The sequence below is a fragment of the Calidris pugnax genome, unplaced genomic scaffold (assembly GCF_001431845.1).
Source record: "Calidris pugnax isolate Ruff unplaced genomic scaffold, ASM143184v1 scaffold44, whole genome shotgun sequence".
Lineage (NCBI taxonomy): Eukaryota > Metazoa > Chordata > Aves > Charadriiformes > Scolopacidae > Calidris > Calidris pugnax.
In genome coordinates this window covers 35,656,580-35,674,375 of record NW_015094506.1, presented here as the reverse complement: position 1 = coordinate 35,674,375, position 17,796 = coordinate 35,656,580, and positions in this window count along the sequence as shown.

Below are 17,796 nucleotides of genomic sequence, written 5' to 3'. Positions count from 1 at the left end.
ATTTTGTGACCTTCTTGGGACAGTTTGCAACGAGAAGGTCTTGCCTACCTCATTTCAAAGCTGTATCTGACTCAGGGTGTTATTGCTCTGGGGAAGAGAATGGCATAAAAAGTAAATGAATATGGGTAGGCCTGAAGGGATTGATATTTGGGGAGAAAGAGGTAACCAGTATGGTCCATGAGGAACCATTGTTTACATAGTGACCATAAAATACTGAAGTCCATGCTCATGAAATCCATCCCTGGCACAGCACTGAAAGTAGCACCAAGGCAGGGAATGCCGAGGTATCATACAAAGAGAAAGACATGATTAAAGGACTAGAAAATACAAAGTAATGAAACAGTGTAAAATTAACTAGCAAATATCAGTTCTGAAACCATAGGAAAAGCAACAGTAAGTTGGGAGCTCTTCATGTACAAAGACCATAAAAGGATGATGTGGTTGTGAACTCAAGAACAACTCAGTAACCCATGTGATGTGGCCAGAGTAATGTAAAAGTGACTACCATGTTTTAAGAGAGAGGTTTCTAGCAGAACTGGAAAACTGCTGATATTCGTCCCATTGAAAATGGCATTGCTAAACCCTTGCCTACATACCTAGAACTTGTCAGATCCCCTACATTAAAGAAGGATGAGGTCAAACCAGAAGAGACACAGAAAAATTTAGGACTGAGTTTCTATGCTTTGTGAGAAGAATCTAAGCGAGCGTGGCAAATTGAAGCCTGAGAGGTCAATTTATTGCTTTCTGTAAATATATGAGGCAAGTAAATAATAGGCATTAGAAAAAAAAATAAGATAAGGGATAAGTCAGAAGTGAGAGTTATGTCTAGAATGTTCCCACTAACACATTTATGGAAATTAGAAGGTTTCTAACAGTCAGAGAAAAAAATGGAACTTGTCTTCTATTAAACTCTTTCAACATCTTCCCCATCTGACTCCAGGAGATAACATGGAATTATGCAGCAGGTGCTAAATTATATCTACCTGAAAGTCTGAGGAGATCAAAAGTATTTGGGATTTGCTTTTGGTGGGTTTTTTTCTTTTTTTCCATACTATCAGCACTACTAAAGAAAAATGCTAAATAAAAAGACTATAAGTGATGATGAAAATGATGATTTGAACAAGAAATGTAATTAAATTTTCATACTTCTCTATTCTCAGGTATTTTCCCAGGTGCTTTTGCTTTAATGAGAAGCCTAAGATTTTTATCCAGGTCTGCCCAAGCCTGTTACATTTCAGGTCTAATAGCAAGTGCAATTATAAAAATCTGTAGTTTGCCGCTGATTTCATTCTCAAGTTCTTGAGCAGCAGAACTAACATTCCCATGGTCATGTCCTCCAAAGGCAAGGCACATTCTTCATATGGGTTTGGACTGGCATAAACAGCTAGATTTGTACTTAAAAAATAAACTGTTATCAAAAATCAGTGCTGATACTGCCTGCATGAGGGCACGAGGAAGCAGATGGTTGTCATGTTGCTTAATCAATTACTAGAAAGTCCTGAGCTATTATGAAGATGGAACTCTAAAAGAAAGTATCCCAAATGGCCAAGACTGCTATTTAGTGCCTGAATAAGAGATGAGTGACTATCTAGGGCACGTCTGCATTTCATCACTCTTTAAAATATAACTCATAAATTCCGCTTACAACATCGTGGCCTAACAATATTTGATAAAAAATGGTGTGTTATCATCTTTGGACTGTCAAACCTGAATCTGCAGCATCAAACAGTACCACAAGCTTCATCTAAATTATGAATTGCACAACAAACCATGATTGATTCCTTAATTTCCATTTTAATGGCACTACAAATGGCAATATTTACACCCTTTTTGGCATAGCACCTCATTTTGGCACCACGGAGACTGATAAATAGCATTTTAGGTCCATTACCAGGAACATAGATTGTTTACAATTTACTTAATCTTGACAGTTTAGATTTACATTAGCTGGATAGTGAAAAAAATATCTAAAATCTAATATTTGTTTTCTTCAATAGTCTCATCTCCAGACTTGCACTTGGATTACAAAACTAAATGATAGGAGAAAAAGTAGATTAAATCTGTTGGGAACAATCCTGTTGTTTCCTGCAGCAGAAAAAACCACTGAATCCTTCATGAGGAGATTAATACATAAAGTAGCAGACAACAACAGTCTTTTGTTGTTAATGTATAATTCTGGATGTTTATTTTTACTACATTGTGGAGACTGAGGATCCGAAAGGGTTATGGGAACACAGAATAAAAGGCCAACACTTGTGAGTTTTTTTTATTAGTGATGTTGACTTTGATCTAAGTTTTCAAGACAGCTCTTTTACAAAGTCAGTGAGTAAATAAGATAATACATAAGCCAAATGGATAAAGAACTGATCAAAATATGTTCCTTTTGAGTTTAGTAATAAATAATAAATAGATAAGATTAAACCCATTCTTTTGATCTATTTCTCTTCTGCAGCATTTACTTTTCAACCTTTTATAGAATATTCCTCATTTTTGAGATGCCAAGCATATATCAGCATGCTTTTTTATTAATTTCATACTGCTGTGACTTATCTAGAACTTCTATCAGTGTTTAACACTGAATTATCACTGCAGAATCAGCACATTCAAAGAATCCCTTACATGATGAGGTACTGCAAGTAGATGACCAATGAATAAACATCGACTCAGAGGTTAATCTTACCAGGACTAAGTTAAGATGAGGTTAGTGCAGTGCAGTGAGGGCTTGCAGACACAGACACATGGATTCAGCTGATACCTGCTAAAGACAATACTAAGACTGTTGTCTTAGAAATGCCTGAAACATGGGTCCCTGGTCTTTGGAGATTCTCCTGAAAAGCATTACTATACACCTTTCCTGTTCTGTAATTCCTCCCATGTCATCCGTTGTTAGCTAGGACACTGGGCAAGATGGACCTTTGCTGGTATTTATCACAGCCACTCCTCTGATATATTCTTATATTAAAAGCCAAATGATACATCAGATGTTGTCACTGGTGAAAAAGGGAGGATTCAAGGGCAAGGACTCTTCCAAGAGTGTTCCTTGTAAAACAGAGAACTGAACCTACCACAGCCACCTATGCAATTCCAAGAGCTGCTTTAATGTTGCTTCTGCAACACTGGTAGGCACTCTGGTTTAGTAAGCAGCTAAGCATAATGCTAAGATCATTATTCACATAACAGAAAAAAAGGTAAAGCCTCTATTTCTTTTTTCTAATCATTCCATTACTATGAAGATTCAATAGCTTAAGGGCATACGATCCGCTGGATCAAGCACTGGCTGTCTGCAAGGTCCCAAAGAGTGGTGCTCAATGGATTTAAATCCAGCTGGAGGCCAGTCACAAGTGGCCAGCCACACACCAGCCTCAGGGCTCGGTGTTGGGACCATTTCTGTTTAACATCTTTATTGACGATCTTGATAAGGACATAGGGTGTATCATCAGCAAGTTCACAGATGACATCAAGTTAAGCAGAGTGTTGATTCACATGAGGATAGGGAAGCTCTACAGAGAGACTTAGACAGATTGGATCATTGGGACAACATTAATGGTATGAGCTTCAACAAGGCCAAGTGCCAGGTCCCGCACTTGGGCCACAATAACCCCATGCACGGCTATAGGCTTGGGGAAGTGTGGCTGGAAAGCTGCCCGGCAGAAAAAGACCTGGGGGTTCTAATTGACAAACGGCTGAATATGAACCAGCAGTGTGCCCAGGTGGCCAAGAAAGCCAATGGCATCCTAGCTTGTATTAGAAATAGTGTCACCAGCAGAAGTAGGGAGGTGATTGTCCCCCTGTACTCAGCACTGGTGAGGCCACACCTCAAGTATTGTGTCCAGTTCTGGGCACCTCAATACAAGAGAGATATCGAGGTGCTGGAGCGAGTGCAGAGGAGGGCAACGAAACTAGTGAAGGGCCTGGAAGACAAATCATATGAAGAACGGCTGAAGGAGCTGGGGCTGTTTAGTATGAGGAAAAGGAGGCTGAGGGGAGACCTCATCACTCTCTACAACTACTTGAAAGGACACTGTAGAGAGTTTGGTGCTGGTCTCTTCTCACAGGTAATCAACGACAGAACGAGAGGGAATGGCTTCAAGCTCCAACAGGGTAGGTTTAGACTGAACATTAGGAAAGAATTTTTCACAGAAAGAGTGGTTGGGCATTGGAATAGGCTGCCCAGGGAGGTGGTTGAGTTGCCATCCCTGGACATGTTTAAGCGTCGTTTAGATGTGGTGTTGGGAGATGTGGTGCTGGGGGATATGGTGTAGGGGAGAACTTTGTAGAGTAGAGTTGATAGTTGGACTCAATGATCCCAAGGGTCTTTTCCAACCTAGACGATTCTATGATTCTATGAAATCCTTTAGAGCACACACTGCCTGATGCCTGTCTCCAGCTAATCCATCAACCCTGTTATTTTCTCATGCAAAATACATATGTGCTTTACCAGTAGGGTTGATCAATCCTAAGCAAGTGTGCCATACAATTTTTAACCTGTCCACTCAAATCATGATACGTTACCACAGCTGAGATGACTGGATTAGCGGGCTGCCAAAGAGGGCAGCCTGCCAGCACTTGGGCAGCTGAACTCAGTAGCATGTTTTCAGTTATTTGGCTCAATCAATATTGCTTTCCCTCTCCTGGCTACTGCCGAATTAAGACTTGTACAGCTTTGTGTGGAAGAAGACAACACAGCTATGCGCTATTATCACTACCAGGGTATGGCTTTAGAGATGTCCCCCAACAAATGTAGAGTAAATTTATTTAAAAAAAAAAAAAAAAAAAAAAGAGAGAGTTTTTTCACAAAGCCTCCTCTGTAAAAGTAATCAGAAGGAAAAATCCCACTTTTCTGAAAGTAGGGAAAATTACCAGCTCTCTCAAGCTCGTCAATGTAGGAAAGAAAAAAAATGTGCAGATTTACATGATGCTTTCACAGCCCAGCTCAATTCCTTGTGAAGAGGACTCCACCTTCCTTGCCTGGCTGCCCTGCTGATAGTAAGGGAGAGAGGAATAGCAAGGAAGAATAAAACGACAACAACCTAAAAATTGGAATCACCTATTAATTTAGTAATCCTATAAAAGCTGTCATCTTTTCTGTCTCCATGGACAGATAGGATTTGGTTTAGGTTCTCATTTTTATGGTTGTTTTTAAAGCATCACTTCCATCCAGAGTAGATTTCCCAAACACTTGTTTTGTCTAAATTCATTACTAGGGATGTGGTGCTGTTCTATGTGTGTTGACATAAATGCATATAAAGTTTGAAGTATCCGTACAGAGCATTTGGCTTTATTGCTTTGGCTTTTCTCAATGTTATCTAGCTACTCTGAAGTGCTGGACCTTGGCAGGTTTGCCACAATTGTTTATCACTTAAGTACACAACGGTACCTTAAACTTGTCTGCTTTCAGCATATTCACATTTATGGCATTTGTAAAATACTCTAATTCAACTGAAAACGGGACTTTATTGCTCAGAACAGACAGAATTTACTTCATATGAAACACAATAATTTTTACAAATCTATGAGTGTCTGATTTTCTGGCATTTTTCATTTTCTTTTTTTTTTTTTTTTTTTTTTGATGATCCAAACAGTAAACAGTGTTATTGTTAGGGAATAAAATGAGGAAGTTGTGTGCTGGGCAACATACTTCTTGGGTGATATATTAGAAATTGTCAGGTTTTTGCTTCAAAAACCATACGTTACTCTATATTTTCCTGTCTTTAAAAACTAGCAGCCAGTAGCAGCACCACAGACTGGCTGTTGCTTGTAATATACAACAGCAAGTCATACGTAGAGTGCTGTACAACCAGACCTTGAAACCTGGCCAAGCTCCCATATGAAAACTTCAATGACTGGTCATATTGCAGTCAGTAGTTTGTACCCATGACAAATACTGATGACCAGTTTTGTTCTACTAAGAAATCCTGAATGATAAATCGGTATGTTATGTAAAGTGTATAAAAATGTAAGATGGTCCAAGCTCTAAGTATTTGTTCATTTAAAGCTCATCAAAGACACCAGATCTGTTCTGCACTGAGGTACGGGCAACGCAGGGAAAATGTCAATGTGAGCAGCCAGGTTCTCGCCCATGGCATAGCATAGACAGCAAAGAAGGCTCATTAGGGCTGGTTGTTCATTAGTTACTTGGCCAGGCAGCATGTTGCATGGGGCACAAGTGAAGCAGGGCCAAGTGTTGATGGACCTGGGGCCAAGCCACAGCTGAACACTTTCCCCTCCCAGTCTTTGACACCCAGCAGAGCAAATGCACACAGAGGTTAAATACCAAATCTATCGTGTCTGATTTTCAGAAAGGTCAGTGTCACTAGCCCTCTTGAGTCCCCTAACCTTTGTGGAGACCTGAGATGCAGAGAGGACTCATTCCTTGTTCCTGAAGCCCCAGCATGTCACTTCACGCAGCAACACATGACTCGCCTCCTTGCTCCTTTGATTAATATTGTCAAGGATCGCTTCAAAGGGAGGGTTTTCCTTGGCTCTAGAACAGCTGTTTTCCTTGTCTTTGTTGCATGCAAACTTCAAGCTTCTACTACACTGGTCTGCAGTGGTGTACAATCCGTGTACGGACCCTTACCTCCACTTGTTTTCACTTGAGACAGTACGCTAAGCTATTCAGTATATCTTTGCACCAAACAGTTTGTCTAAAGTAAATTCTTTTTGGGACCAATTTTGGGAACTGGAGCCCTCCATATGTTTTCTTTCTGCTTGCAGCTGCCTGCTGAGGGCAGCAGCCCTGCCCACCTCAGGGGTGCTGTGCTGGTGGGACAGGCAGATGGCTGACATCTGTAGGCAGTTGGCATGGGGGACAAGAGGAGGGCGGTAGCATTCCTGTCTGCTGTCCTGTGGATCAAGTAGCTGCACAGAGTAACAGAAAAAGGATGCCATCCAGGTATAAAAAGGAGACAGTAACATCCAGGATCTCTTATCTGCCAGTTCTGAGAGTGAAAAGGGTGAAGGAGGGATATAGATCCCTGTGGATCTAATCAGTAAGGGTGTACCTGTCAAAAGGTGGTTAAAATCAGCATAAACATATTTTCCTTTTCAATTTCTTATATTAAGGCATGTTCCTTAAACAATGAAAACTGTCATCTTCTACAATTTGTGGAAATGTGTTACAAAAATTAATCTGCCTTTGGGAGAAACTCTCTGCCATTGATTTTTTTTGCTTTAACTTTTAGCAACTACAGCTGATTTAAAAAATCAAAAATAAAAACTCCTCATGATAACCTCAGCGAAAGCATATGGAACATGTACCTTTGTAATTTGGACAGACACCCGACACGCCTTGCTCATTCCATCATTGTAATTCAGTGAATGTCGTATGGAAAGTCAGTAGAAATTAACTTTTCCCTCTTTTGGAGGGAAATTTCTGTCTTGGTAGCTGGGTTCTCTGTTTCTTCATCAAATAGTAAAACTCCTGAAGTAACCAGATAACTTGCTTCTTATCGTATGTCATAGCATGGTGAGAGTTCCCACTGGGCCTACCAAACTCTAATTTAAAATTGAAAAATTCTCTTTTGTTTACCCATAATTTACATTGTAAAGCTAGAAAGTCCCAGAGGGGAATGCCGTCTCTCCTGTCAGTTTGGATACTTTCTCACAGATCTTGTGAGTCTCTGGGATTTTAGTTTCACTGTATAATCCAAGGCAAATAAAACAAAATTTGAAAAAAAAAAAAAAAAGGAAAGAAAAGGAAACGGAGAAATCTTATTGTGTCTGTGACTCTGAAGAACAACCTTGCCTTGACTCTTGTATAGGATTTTTGATCTTCAGTGGCACCATGTAGACACATCAGATGTTGGATGAGCCCTCTTCTGCCCAGCACCAGAAAAGTCCCTTTACAGGAAAATAAGTAATGCTGGGAGTGTTTGCACATGTATCAGAACAAAGAATTAGAATAGTCTCTATTGGCTCTCTTCTGCACTTTGCCACATTAGCAATAAATGGAACTAACTCATTAGAATAACGACTATGTGGAGTTTCAGATCTTCATTTCCCCCTTTCTCCACATAATTTTATGATGAATGAGACCAAAGTGACAATAATGGAGACAGAAAGGAAGAACTGTTATGGCATGGTTAACAGCAGCAAAGCTTATCTCCTACTGCTTCATCCATATGGTTCAGGGTTGAAATGTAGGAATCACTTTTCTAACATAGTTGAGTATATTTTGTCTTTTTCCTCTGTGTTTAGGTGTCCAGCAAACCCTGCTGATCAGTTCCTGGTCAGAAAGTTTTGTCTTATGGGAACTTATTCACTTTGAAGATAGTTTTCAGGCCACCAACAAGATTTTAAATAGCATTCAGGCATAGGAATATAAAGGATGCTGAGGTGAGAAGCTCATGGGACTTTCTACCAGAGAAGTATATGTCTCGGGAGTTTTGCACAAGACAGTAATTGGTCCTACACCATTCACTATTTCCATTGCTGGTCTGGAGTCATACAGAAAATAATTGCTGCTACTTTGTACTGATGCTGCACACCACTGGGGGAATGATCTTTAATGGTGAAGAAAGGAAGACTCATATGGAACAATGTGAATCATTTAGCAAGATGTACCCCTGAAACTAAACATTTTTTAACATGGAAGAAGTTAGAGATCCTTTATGCAACTTAGTGTTTCATATTTGCTTCTTAATTTTATGTGACTAAATTTTGCATTGAAAAAATTGCTTCTTTCAACTAGAAATTCTTCATTAACTTGGTCCAATTTCTCCAAAGATTTTTAGCTGACCAAATGTATTTGAGGGAATGGTGTTCCTACCGTTCCTTTTTATCCAGTAGCTTAGGCACTTACTCACTGCATGAGAGACCAGGGATCAAGCCTTTCTGCCTGAAGGGATCTGAACTCACATCTGCCACACACCTATAACACACTATCAGTCTGTTAGAGCTGCTGTGTTCAGTGTAAACTATTTAAAATTCATCGAACCACCATGTGAAGGAGTGAATTATTTCACTACTTAGCTTGGTCTGCTGGGCACTCTCACAGGATGTAGGACATTTTCATTCCAGTCCCTACTTCAGTGAGTCTTTTAATATTAATATGAAACAGCATATGACCAACAAGGCAGAGGCAGAACACCTCACTGTAGGATGATGGTATTTATACCAGCATGGTGCGCATTTAGGGAGGCTTCCTGAGATACATTGGCTCAAATCTGCTCAAGTAAAGCACAGAAATGAACATGAGCCTTTGGCCTTCCTCAGCATTTTGCTAACCCCTAGAAATTGGATAGAAGAAGATCAAAATGGCTAAACTATCATTAATTCTAGCTCTTCATTTCATTGCTTGTACTAAAGTGTCTGAAAATCAAGCATTCTGTACATGTTCAATGTAATGCCTCAGTAAACACATGACTATTTTTCACTTTTTTTTCTGGTTTGGCAACGACAAAACAAACCAAAGTATAAAATTTCTTTGAACTAAATGAATTTTCATTTATTATTTTATTCAGCCGGTGAAGAGAAAATAACTACTCATTGATCTTTAATTGCATCCATTTTAGGGGGAAAAGATCCTTAGCACTGTATTCAATTGTCACCTAAAAACTTTATCAAGCCTTTAATGTGCACTTGCTGAAGTCTGAATAATTGCATTGGTGGTGACTGAAAGCTTATTATGTGATTTTAATTACTGAGAGGGCAATCAATCTCTGTTCCCTGCAGCTATTACTGTGCAAAGTTCTATTTAGTGCCCATTTCCCTCATTTTCTTTTTGGGTAAAGGAAAATTGACTGGATTAAGTTTTTCCTCTAATGGTAAAAATATATATATTTCATTTTAGGGTTTAATTCTAGTTGCCTTACATAAGCAAGAAGAGGATCTAAGAGCGGTGCATTTCCTAATATCAGTATAGTGAATAACATTTGGCAGTAGCCCTGTATTTGCTTGTTCAAAGTTTGGTTTGAGTAAGCAGGTTTGTTGGCTGAATGGCTTGTTGCATAGTTGGTTTTTGGAACTACATAGTCTAATATCAAAAACAAGTTGTCTAATATGGCCTGTCTGGGCAGGGGGAGATGAGGAGATAAAATGTTTTTCAGTTTTAGATTCTGGAGGGTTTATCCCCATTACCATTTAGTCACCTGCAGCTGAGGATGTCAACAAGAAAAGGATGGGAAGGCTGGAAGTCCTCAAAAACCTCTGTGGCAAAGTGATACACGCTGTTCAATTCTAAAGCATGTATCTTTCAAACTGAAAAAAAGTCTTTGATTTTTCTTTCAGTCCTACTTCAAGTCATCATGCTATAAATTGGGCTTAAATGAGAATGTAAGACAACCCAACTCATTCCCTACGTTATACCCTTGCTGCCACTTATTCTGTCACACCCCTATTCTGCAACCACTTTCACAAATACCCAACTGAATTCAGCGTGACCACTCTTGCTTAAATTCCAAACTTTTGCAATCCTTGGCTAAATTAGGATCAAAGGGTCCTGCAACTCCCTTTGCAGTATTATCTCTTTGTCTTGGAATAACATATCTGCATCTTTTGTCTAAGCTGATTTCTGGTAGGTATTTGACATGTTCATTTTTCTCCAGATGATGTAGCATTTGGATCTACCAACCAATTAATTTAATCTGAGTGAGTTTCGCTGTTCCCGCTGTAGTTAATGAGGGAGAGTAGCAGTTAAAAAGAAAGTCTTCGCTTGGGCACTTTCTCTTGGCTCTGATTATAAAGAGGATCTAGGTGATTTGCTTAGACCTTTAAATAACTAATACTAGTTGAGCTGAATTCCGTATGGCATTTAAATGAATTAAGCCTGTCTCTAATCAGTATGAGGGTTTGGAAGTCATTGCTGTTTTTCAGGCTTCATGATCTCGCCATTTTTATATTTCTATATGTTCATGGAAGTATTTCACTATTATCTGGCATGACTGCATTTAAATTAATTATATGCTGCACAAAACATTTGGTTATATGGAGAATAACAATTTAAACAATTCCAAATGTCAAAACTTACTCTTTATATCCAGTGGAATACTTTTGCAGTAATGAATGACTAAATGATAGAATGAACTCAAAGATGTTTGATTTTTCTGTAGTGGGAAATCTCTATTGTCAATTTTACATCATGCACCTGTCAGTTCAGTTCTTTATAAAATAAACAAATAAAATCTGTTGAAAGATAAAAATAGATCAAAGGTCACTTTGGCTTAGGAGTCTCGGTGACATATAATCATCTTAGCTTCATCTCACTTTGATAAGCAGGACACTGCAAAGACCTATTAAAAGTTTTACAGAGCTTTGAAGTATTACAGAAGTCAGACCTGGCATGAACCAGAGTCACTAAGATTCATTTCCTGACAGTACTATTTTCCCTTTTCAAGGAATGACTACTTAAAAACCTGCCCACAGCAAAAGTTGCAGTTACTGAGGTTCATTTCTTGTGAGCAGCAGAACAGAAAAAAGTGATAAAGAATTGAGATAAATGTGCAGAAAACTATTCTGCGGATGCTGATCTTTCTGTATTAATGGACAATTTCTTTGAGGATATTAAATATATACTGTGTTGGCATATAGTTTTTCATTTGTACTTTTACCGGCTGTAACTTCACAGTTCTTCCAGTTTCATCTCACTGGGCCTTCATTCTCAACTCTTCCAATGGAGCTTATCTGAGAGCAAGAGAGGAGGAAAAAGAAAAGACACCTCAGGAAGAAAACAGCCTGCAAGAAGGTGGAGGAACATAATCTGAAAATATGATTCAAACTGTCACCATGATTAATATTTTTGGCCTTCGTCTCATCTTCTACTGATCAAGACTTCTTTGCCTGTGGTCTTGAAGCCAGTCATATCACTTACTCTTGGTTCTACTTTACCTCAGGTCTTTTAGCATTTTGCTCCTTTTTTCTGAAGTTCTGTCTTGTTCTTTCTTACTCTTATACTCTCCCCTTTTCCCTTTTCTTCACCTACAGGCCATACCTGTGAGTTTGTTTTTCAGCACCATTCACCTGAAAGAGAAATGTGGCTTGGGTTAGCCACTTGCTATCACCAAAGGCTCTATCTCAGCCTGGTGATCCTTTCCTCTCCAGGCCCCATTTCTGCAGAAACCTGAGTCAGTGTACTCTCATCAACAAAATACACTCAAGACTAAACACAAGCAGAACAGAGGTTTTGGACATTTAAATCTAATTTCCCTGATTTTTATCCAATTATTCTAGTTCTACTTTGGTAAATAAGGAAGGTGATTGAGAAAAAAGGGTTCTGATTAAGTGTAAGTGTTTTACAGATCTGGTCTAAATATACAACCCAAATCAGGTTTCAACAACAAAAGCAAAGTTCAGGCCTGCTTTGAGAACAGCACAAGAAGATAGAATAGCTTGACTGAAGGAATTTTTCCTAATGCAAATTTTTAATTTTGATCTGTTGTAATATTTTTATTACAATGATATATCTGAGCTTGGACATCATAGCCGATCATTGCAATCCAAATAGGAGAGTGGAGAAATGTCATCTTAAGGATTTATTTTTTAATTTATTACTTTTCATTATCTTAAGTTATTTCAAGCATGAAACTCACCAAACTGCCAGTCTATACTCACTTTTTAAATCCACCAGCTGTTGTATCCTTGTGTAATTTCTGATCAAGCATGCTAAAAATGCGGATGATCAAACAATTTCATCATAATTAGCAAACTAGGAATTAATATCCTAAAAATATTCAACCTATAGCTAGATGGAAACATTAATCAGAATTCAGTATTATTACCAATCACTATAATATTTACAGGGGACTAGGAAAAAAATGGAACAACATAAAAAACAACAATGTAAAGGACAGAAATAATGATAAAAATAAACTTTTCTTGGTGCTATGCGCTTCATACAATCAATTTTTGTTTTGTCTCTAGGGGATTTTCTTCTTGACAAATCTGAAATCTAGCAAGTACTAAGGTTATGTTCTACAGCTGAATCAGTTGTGGCACCAATTCATCACAACTGCACACATCTGGCAGACTGTTATACAGTTCATATAGTTTATTTACTTGCTAAGGTAGCTGAAAAACAAATTTTTACTTGAAGGGATTATCTACCAATGTTCTCTCTGATACAAAATGTGTATGTGTTCCCCAGGAGCTATCTCGTTACTTAAACAGGGCTGTATTGAAAGCTGTGCATTGAAATCTGAGTGCTCAGCACTAGACAGTCAGGTTATTCTGTCCGGAAAAAATGCTACCAGCTGTGCTGAATAAGGCTGCAACTGAATACTACCTAATAGAAGAAAGCGGGAATTTCTTTTTCCTTTTTTGTTGTTTTGGTTTGTTGTTTTTTTTTTTGTCTTGCTAGAAGTCCAGCCAAAATAAGTTTCTTAGATCTCCCTGCATTAAAGAGCTTTCCTTGACACTAGAACAACAAATAACTGGAGCAGTTCGATAATGTACTATTTTCCTTGTCTTTGAGGAAGATAATCTCTTCTGTGAAATCATGACACAGTTCATACAACACATCCATCTCTCTCCATAATTCTGAGGCTCAATTGATACACCAAACTTACCACCAGCTGGCATACTCTGACAGGGTGGGAGCCAGCAGAAGATGACCCTATTGCCTGCAGTGCCATTTCTGTCTTAGGAAGAAAAATCTAAGGTCAGGAACCCATTTGAATGCTTCATGTCTTGACTCTCAATGTGGTTTCATAATGGCATGGATGAAAGGAAGCAGATGACCTGTTTTCCAGCCCTCCTCAAATAATAACTGTCAAAATCCTTGCCCAGTTAATGGAGAAAAAGTTTAGCTGCAGAAGGTCCAGTTTGCCTTATAGATGTGGTGCTTAAGGACACGTCTTAATGCTGCACTTGGCCGTGTTAGGTTTATGGTTGGACTTGATGATATTAAAGGTCTTTTTCCAACCAAAATAATTCTATGATTCTATGAAAAGGGTCTCTCTACTCCAGTAAGTTACATGACTGAAGAACAAAAGTCCTTTTGCTTAGATTTTCAAACTGCTACTCTCACTGAGCGTATAAGTGACTCAAATGGAAATCACGGAATCACGGAATTGTCAGAGTTGGAAGGGACCTCTAGAGATCATCTGGTCCAACTCCCCTGCTAAAGCAGGATTGCCTAAAGCACATTACTCAGGACTGCATCAAGGCGGGTCTTGAAAATCTCCAGAGAAGGGGACTCCACGACCTCTCTCAGCAGCCTGTTCCAGTGCTCTGTCACCCTCAACATAAAGTTCTTCCTCATGTTTGAGTGGAACTTCCTATGCTCCAGCTTGTGCCCGTTAAATGTTAGATAGGTTCGTCCACGTTGCATCCCATTCACAAGGCTGTCTTAGAAAGGTAACTGGAAAAGAGCAAAGGGGATGATGTTAGGCCTTGAAAGACACATTGCTTGAAATCTCCCCAGAGAGAGAATTTCTTTAGTCAGTCTGAGGAGAACTGCATCCACATGTCTCCAATTCCACATGAGTACCTTCATCTTAAAGGCATGGGATACGCAGGGTAAGAGCAATCTTTCCCTGAATCCCTGAAGAGGCATCACCAGGCAGGGGGGATCATGCACCATGACAGCAAAAAGTCAGAAGAGAGGACGAAGCCAGGTTCCTTCCTGAGAGAAGTCAACATGATTACTGGAACCTTCATAATTGTTTTTAGAATAAATAAACTAATAAAAAATAGGAATAATCTTGGGCAAAGGGAGGATAATCCTCTCTGTCTTCCCTGCCTTTTCCCAGTTAGGTAGTGAACTAACCTTGGTTTACTTATTAGCTGACCTCCCTCTTGCCTGACATTGCCATGCTTTTAGGTATACATCAGAAGATGAGAAAAAGATGTCAGGTGTAGGAGAAAGAAACTTCAGCCTGTAAAACCTGCCTGGCAGAAACAGTTCTGAGAGAAACTGCAGGAAAGTTGAAGAGCACCTATGGTGCATTAGGGCTAGGCCAGAGGAAAGAAGCTGATCATGTTTGGTCCAAATTAGTGCTGGCACCTCTGGACAAATTAGATCAGAAAGGGGCCTCTTCTCTTTTAGCAGGTTCCCCATCTTTTCACTTTGAGTATGCTTCTAAATGAGTATGCTTCTAAATGGATACTCATGTTTTGATTTCTTTGTGTTTTCCATTCTAGGGTTATTCACTAGCAATTTGAGCTATATATGTTTATAGCTGTTGTAACTCCTCGCAGCAAAATTTATTCTGACAATTAAAATCTTTTAGAACTTAGAGATGGGGATATGACAGCATTTCACACTTTCTGGCTAAATTACAACTCATGAACAGTTAAAGTAATAATCCTTTATATATGTGCAGGTATTTAGTGCCCACAATATAGAAATGAAAACTATTTCAATTACTATGCTATGGTATTCAGTTTTCTCTCTCATTTGGATAGCTGAGATTACCACCCACTCAACTTTCCTGTTCAGATAAATAACAATCCTGGTATCTACCACAGCTATTCACCACTACAATGTTAAGGGAGACCTGCAGAGAGATGAAAACTAGAGAAAAAATGTCTTTGTGGAAGAAAAAACCCAACAAACAGAGTCCAAGTGGCCTTAAAGAGAATTAAAAATTATTTCTTAAACAAGAAGCTTTGAGCTGCTTTTATTCAGCATGACAGGACAGTAGAGAATTGTAAATTCCAGCTGCCCTTGAATTACAGACCTGAATTACAAGCTCTGCTGGCTTGCAAGATGCAACATGTAGTCTTAGGGCAGTAAGGTTTAAAAGGTTGAGCTAGTCACTTGTGCCTGAATGATTTCTGATGCATTATCTATAGGCTTAAATGATCCACTGCTGCACATTTCCCTAGCCCTTTGCTTTTTTCTCAGAGGGCAGTTACTTGGCAGAGTGGGGTGGAAATTATACAGATATTCTGGCAGCTGAAAAAAAGTAAACTTAAAGGTTAGGAAAAAGAATCACAATGGTGTTATGGTGACGTGTCCATTTGTTTCCGAACAGAACCTCACATGATATGTAAGTCCTAAAGGGAAGTCAACAAATTGAAAATTACACAGAATATGTTAATATTCTGGTCTGAAGACAGCAAAGGCACATTTGAATGCACACCAGCTACAGGTTAAGTGACACAGAAATTCAAGTGACAATGTTTCTCAAGAGCTTCAAAGTCTGAATACGAATCCAAACTTTCACTAAACTCTTCAGTTCCATGCTCATTCAGCTCTTGGATGTTGTGAAACAAGTGCCCCTTAACTGAAGTGTTTTTTCTGAGAAGGCTTTGAGATCTGCTTTTCCTTCCATCTTCATATGGTGGAAATACTGGTCGTTCCTACCCTGGCAAACCAAATCCAGCAGAGCGCTGTCACCCCCTGTTGCTTCTTCAATGTGATGTTGGAGGGTCCTCATAAAGCTTTCTTCTGCCCTTTAGATTATAGCTTTACTACTATACCCCAAATGCAGTGATTTGTTGTTGACTCATAAAAAACTGTTGTCTTAACATCATACTTCTTTCTGTTATCTTCCAGCCAGCAAATGTCTTAATATACACACGGACTTTTAAATCATACCATTTTGTTAATATCATGCAGTAAGTATGCTTTAATAGATCTGGGTGACTTTTCTTCACTGAAAAGAGCAGAAGAGATATTTGAGTTACCAAGCAGCTTGTAGCTTTGGATTCTAGAAGATGCACTTTCAATTTCCTTCAGGTAAAGAGTTCAATTTCATCTTACTCATTGGAAAAAAGTGCTCCAACCAATAGCTGAGTAAATCAGTAGCTGGGTAAAACCAGTTTACCAGTAGCTGAGCAAAATACTGATGTGCCTTCAGTAATGATAAAACTAGCTTTCTCTCTATTGCTTATGTAAGAAGTGCTTGGAAGTAAAGCATGGGGTGGTGGTGGTGGGGAGTTGACTGAATAGAGTATTTCACCCAACATGAATTAATGGATTACTGTAATTTTTTACTATTTGGCAAAGAAAAAAGAACAACTTCTTATTTCCATTCAATTAGAATTGAAGTCTTCACTTTCTCTTCTCCATTTAAAAGCAAAGCAATCACATAGATAAGCATTATTGAATGGGCCTTTAATACAATAGGATTTTAAAAAATTAGAGTGATCAGAAGCACTGGTCAGGCATAGGTCCAGTGGAGTCCAGTACAAGCATATTTGGGGTAAGGTAGTCTGTGAGAATTCAAAGAAGCTGCATGTGCCATAAAACTGAGGTGAGGTGGTGTGGAATTGTGTGAATTCCTCACGTAGTCTGAGCAAGGGCAGAATAGCATGGGATTTGAAGAAGGAGAGGTTAACAAAAGCAGTGCAGATGTAAGGAAGAACTGAGACTAAGAGATAAGTGTTTTCAATGGAGTGATTGCTTTATTACAGATGCTAATTTCTGTTAGAATAACCTGGTCACCTATTTTAGTATTTTCAGTGTGTGTGAAGACACAGTCTTATAATCTTATAACACTATGACAAATGACTGCTTTCTTCATGTTATGCATTGCTATTTGCTTACTTAACACAAAAAGCAGCTTCTTTAATTTGTTAAAATATATACCACCTAAGTAATTTATTTTAATACCCATTCCAAACTGTAAGAACCTCTGAAGCATCTGAAGTATCACTGTCTAATAAGGCACCCCATATGTCATACCTGCCTATTGACTCTCATGATACTCCCATGTGAAATTTTTAGAAAGAAGAATTCCTCTGCTGAGATATTGGTATGAGACAGATGATCACACAGATGACAGGTGCTGGAAAATAATTCTCAGTTCATCTTTACCCTCTGAATGTAATTCCTCTTCCTAAGCCTCTTCTGTTTTCCTTTCATTCTTCAGCTTTATCTGTCACGAGCAGTATGATTATGTATATTTGTGT